General features: G+C 51.3%; 1 long non-coding RNA gene across 1 annotated transcript; it reads left to right on the top strand.

Annotated features, from left to right (window-relative positions):
* The first annotated feature begins 3,107 nt into the window (after positions 1-3,107).
* On the top strand, positions 3,108-4,638 carry LOC119925730. Its single transcript, XR_005449829.1, has 3 exons — positions 3,108-3,173; positions 4,055-4,223; positions 4,486-4,638. It is a non-coding gene; the product is annotated as an uncharacterized LOC119925730 (long non-coding RNA).
* Positions 4,639-5,572: the final 934 nt, after the last annotated feature.

Raw genomic sequence — 5,572 nt, 5'->3', positions numbered from 1 at the left:
ATTATTAGTCTTATTATGATTGGTTAGATGAAAGTATTCATTACAGAAATCTCCTACAACTGTCTGGTGGAATCCTGAATAATGGGTTTCGGCAGCAGACATACATTAGTGAGTTGTAGGGGTTCATTCATTCATTCGTTCATTCAATCGCTTTGATTGAACACTTACTGTTTGCAGAGCATTGTACCAAGCACTTGGAAAGTACAATTCGGCAGCATTTTTATTGTGCTATCCAAAGGCAGAATTAATCGGTTTAAGACAAGAGGTAGGAAGTGAGGGTCTTTTTTCCCCAGTTGGGGTAGTCTGTGGGGAAGGAGACTCCAATGGGCCGAAGGACAGCATTGACTCTGCCCACTGGGTCACTCGGGCACCGGCCTGACCTCCCCGTGACTCCCTGGGTCACTCGGGCACCGGCCTGACCTCCCCGTGGCGCCTTGGGTCACTCGGACACCGGCCTGACCTCCCCATGACTCCTTGGGTCACTCGGGCACCGGCCTGACCTCCCCATGACCGATTGGTTCACTGAGGCCTTAATAATTTGCCAAAGAAGGATTCTCTAGCCTTTTGGTCTCTATGGAAGTCATCTTTTGGAAGACTTCATTTTAAGGCAATCTGGATTTTTTTTTTCTTTTTCCGTTACTTAGAAGAAAGGAAAAACACTGCAATCATCCCTTTTCTTACAGAACTTTATCGAAACCTAATCACATTAAAAAAAAAAAATCCTGAGGAAAACGATCTCCCCCAAAGGAAGATTAATTTAGTTCCCCAACAGGCTCAAAATTATCTCTATTGCAACATAAAAATCCACACTTAGGAATTCACGGGTATGAACGCTGTTAAGAAAACCTGAGGTAGGCCTTCCCAGACTGAGCCCCCTCCTTCCTCTCCCCCTCCTCCCCCTCCCCCCCAGCTTACCTCCTTCCCCTCCCAACATCACCTGCATATATGTTATATATTTATTACTGTATTTATTTACTTTACTTGTACATATTTATTCTATTTATTTTATTTTGTTAATACGTTTTGTTTTGTTGTCTGTCTCCCCCTTCTAGGCTGTGAGCCCGCTGTTGGGTAGGGACCGTCTCTATATGTTGCCACCTTGTACTTCCCAGTGCTCTGCACACAGTAAGGGCTTAATAAATACGATTGAATGAATGAATGAATTAAAAACACTGCAATCATCCTTTTTCTTACAGAACTTTACCGAAACCTAATCGAATTAAAAAAAAAATCCTGAGGAAAACGATCTCCCTCAAAGGAAGATTACTATAGTTCCCCAACAGTCTCAAAATTATCTCTATTGCACACATAAAAATCCACAATTAGGAATTCATGTGTACGCACGCCTTTAAGAAAATCTGAGGAGATTTTTTTTTTCTTTCCCTGAGCTGCAGTGGGTGGAGGTTTCAGTCAGAGCCAAAGCGCGGGAAACCCTTGGCTCCGCCCCGCGCTTCCCTCAGGCACCGACTATAAGAAGCGGCGGCGGCGCCCTTTCTCCGTGTGCAGCGCGCAGAGCTGAGGGGCGGCAGAGCTGAGGGGAGGCAGAACTGAGGGGAGGCCGAGTTGAGGAGTGGCAGAACTGAGGCGAGGCAGCGCTGAGGACAGAGCTGAGAGGGGGCAGAGCTGAGGGGAGGCAGAGCTGGGGGGGGCAGAGCTGAGGGGGGGTAGAGCTGAGGTGAGGAAGAGCTGAGGACAGCTGAGGGGAGGCCGAGCTGAGGGGGGGCCGAGCTGAGGGGGGGGGCGAGCTGAGGAGGGGGCAGAGCTGAGGGGAGGGGCAGAGCTGAGGAGGGGGCAGAGATGGGGGGGCAGAGCTGAGGAGGGGGCAGAGCTGAGGGGAGGCAGAGCTGAGGGGAGGCAGAGCTGAGGAGTGGCAGAACTGAGGCGAGGCAGAGCTGAGGAGAGAGCTGAGGGGGGGCCGAGCTGAGGGGAGGCAGAGCTGAGGGGGGGCAGAGCTGAGGGGAGGCAGACATGAGGGGAGGCAGAACTGAGGGGGGGAAGAGCTGAGAGGAGGCAGAGTTGAGGGGGGGCAGAGCTGAGGGGGGGCAGAGCTGAGGGGAGGCAGACATGAGGGGAGGCAGACATGGGGGGGGGAAGAGCTGAGGGGAGGCAGACATGAGGGGAGGCAGAGCTGAGGGGGGCAGAGCTGAGGGGGGGTAGAGCTGAGGCGAGGAAGAGCTGAGGACAGCTGAGGGGAGGCCGAGCTGAGGGGGGGCCGAGCTGAGGGGAGGCCGAGCTGAGGGGGGGCAGAGCTGAGGACAGCTGAGGGGAGGCCGAGCTGAGCGGGGGCAGAGCTGAGGGGAGGCAGAGCTGAGGGGAGGCAGAGTTGCGGAGTGGCAGAACTGAGGGGAGGCAGAGCTGAGGGAGGGCAGAGTTGAGGGGAGGCAGACCTTAGGGGAGGCAGATCTGAGGGGGGCAGAGCTGAGGTGGGGGTAGAGCTGAGGACAGCTGAGGGGAGGCCGAGCTGAGGGGGGGCAGACCTGAGGGGGGGCAGACCTGAGGGAAGGCAGAGCGGGGGGGGGGGGCAGAGCTGACTGGAGGCAGAGCCGAGGGGGGGCCGAGCTGAGGGGAGGCAGAGCTGAAGGGGGGCAGAGCTGAAGGGGGGGCAGAGCTAAGGGGAGGCAGAGCTGGGGGGAGCAGAGCTGAGGGGGGGCAGAGCTGAGGGGAGGCAGACTGAGGGGAGGCAGAGCTGAGGGGGGTAGAGCTGAGTGGAGGCAGAGCTGAGTGGAGGCAGAGCTGGGGGGGGGGGGGCAGAGCTGAGGGGGGTAGAGCTGAGTGGAGGCAGACCTGAGGGGAGGCAGAGCTGAGTGGAGGCAGAGCCGAGGGGAGGCAGACCTGAGGGGAGGCAGAGCTGGGCGGGGGGCGGGCAGAGCGGAGGGGAGGCGGAGAGCGGTGGGGACGGAGCGGGAGAAGCGGGCAGGGCAAGCAAGCCGCGGGCTCCCTCGAAGCCAGGCTGAGGGGCGACGGCAGGTTAGGAAGAACCGGGGGGGTCGTGAGGTAGCGGGGGGCAGCTTTGGCCGACAAGAACGAAACGTCCCAGCCCCAACTCTGTGGGCCCTCCTCTTGGTAAATGCTACTCGTTTGGTTTTTCAAAGGTTCGAAGTGACTTTGCGGAATGATGGAGGTCTAAAGCGGTATTCAAAAGGATTCCCTCACAGTGCCCCTCTGCATTTTAGGTGTGTGTGGGGGGGGGGAGGGGGGGGGAAGGGAGCTGTCGACATGTGAGAATAACATTCTCAGAAAGGATTCGACTGCCAGACCTGATTTGAAGAAAAAACAAACTGCCGAAGAAGCGGGAGGGTGTACCTTTGTACTTCCCAAGCGCTTAGTACAGTGCTCTGCACACAGTAAGCACTCAATACAATCGAGTGACTGAATGAATGAATACGGCATCTCCCTCCCTGCTTGGCACATAGTAAGCGCTTAACAAATACCATCAATATTATTAACTGACGCGCGGCGGGTGGAGGTTTTTTATTTTTATTTTTTACCACAAAACCGTTTCTTGAAAATGTTAGTTCCAACTACTCTGTTGGGTCCCTCGGATAGGTCTGTTCTGAAGGGATTCATTTCAGAGAAAGCGGGGCCCGAGGGGAGGTTGAGGCCCCAAATCAGGCTGCGGACCCTGGGTCTGTTGGAGAAGAGAAAGGGAGGTGTCTGTCTTTAAACACCCGGTCCCTGAGGAAGTTTTCGTCTCGTACGAGGCAGATCCTCATTTGCCAAATGTATTTCTTGCCAGTGTGAATTTCTCCACACCACAGGAATGGGAAACCTAAGTTGGTAAAACTGAACTTTTGTGAAAATGACCTTACTTCATATCTATTTAGGATGCAAATTAAAATATCTCATTGAATAGCGCCCCATTGTTGAAAGCCTCACATGCCGTCCTGACTAATGGCATTGGGATCCTTGTCCCCGTGAGTTTTGGTTCAGTATAAAGGGTTAGAAAATAAATTATTAGCATGTGTTGCAGAAATAGGAATTAATAATGGCTTTGGAAAAGGAATTCCTGCCGTGTCCTAGGAAAGCCCCGTTGTCGCTTTGTGTTCAAACCTAGATACCTGAAGTGCCCACTTCACCCATGGCTCCAGGAGATGAGGAGAAGCACCAAGGGGAGGAAGGAGATCAACCACCTTGAAAGTCCCGACCAGCCCTGCACCAGCCAAACCGGAGCCTAAACCAAGCCGGCCAGGGAGATCCCAGTGGCAGCAGTGACAAGCCAAATAGTAGGGGAAATTCTTCATATTGGAGGGAGATTAGGATATAAAGTCTCTCAGGGAAGGAATGACATATGGTTATGGGTGGGAGGGATTGACTTTCTACGTTGGTCTCCGGGAACTCTGAATGACTAAACCAACTTTTAGATGTCTTTTTCTCTGCGAGAAGAAATTAAGAAAGAATTTTAATATCCTCAAGGAATTCAAAACAAAGGTAAGGGGCCACCGTGTTCTTTGTCATACTCTGCTGTGACATCGAGTTGCCTTTTAGATACCGCCTGGAGAGATTCAGTCCAGAGAGCTGCACCAGTGAAGAAGAGGGCAAGGGAGAAGTGATGGGGACTCAAACCAAAGTCTGGGGACCAGGACACCCTGAGAGAAGATAGGAGTCGACCTGTCCATTGGAAAAAAATAAGTATCTAATCATATGCTAACTGAAACAAACTTGAAAACATTTACTACTAGTATCAAATGATGTGAACACGGTTAAATCTCTCTCAGATTTTGATATTAAAGATGAACAAGTTATTGACAAGTTATTAAAAATGTCAATAAAATAGCTAAATAAAATAAACATAAAACATAAAGTTAGCCCAATAAAATACAATTAAAAAGTTTAAAAAATTAATACTAAAATAATTAACATGTAAAATGACATATAAATCCATGCAACACTCATTGCATTGTATGTAGACTTTTGGGTTATCTTAGGAGAAAAAAAATACCAAGCATTGAAAAGCCAAAAATTGGCAAGGTCAATCCCTCTGCCTGTTCTAACGTGATGAGATGAATGGCTTTATGACCGCAAACTGACTGTTACACTATAGACGCACCCAAAAGCCTCAAGGGAGAATTCTGTCCAATTTCCAAGCAATTTTACTTCATATGCTTTTGTTTTAAGAATGCCAGTCACATTGAGTATTTTAGGTCTTGAATTTGTACAGATTTGGGGTGTTGCTACTGCCGGCTGGATTTGCCTGTCTGTGGTAGGCGCTGGTAGGAGCAGAGGTAAGTGCCGGGGGGCCCGGAGGTAGAAATGCACTAATTCCTGTGAATGGTGGGTTTGAGGGAGGTCCTCAGGGTGGCCCTGGGAGCTGGCAGGTGTCACCATGATGAATGTCAGTGCATTTACACCTGCCTTTGCTTTTCTACTTCCAAATCTGCTGGTAGCATCTTTTTTGTTTCCCACATACAGCCAGGAGAGTATCAGTGATCCCAGATCCGGGGGAAAAAATGAAGTGAAGGTTCAGCAGGTGGACCAAGAAGGAGAATTGATGTGATGCAATCCCATCTGCCTTTGGAGGCGCGGCCTCTGTCCCTGCTGCCCCTTCCTGCATTTGGTGGGGGTGGGGAGGGGA

This window comes from Tachyglossus aculeatus, chromosome 1 (genome assembly GCF_015852505.1).
Source record: "Tachyglossus aculeatus isolate mTacAcu1 chromosome 1, mTacAcu1.pri, whole genome shotgun sequence".
NCBI lineage: Eukaryota > Metazoa > Chordata > Mammalia > Monotremata > Tachyglossidae > Tachyglossus > Tachyglossus aculeatus.
Note: the sequence above shows the minus strand (reverse complement) of the source record. Positions and strands in the feature narration are given on the sequence as shown.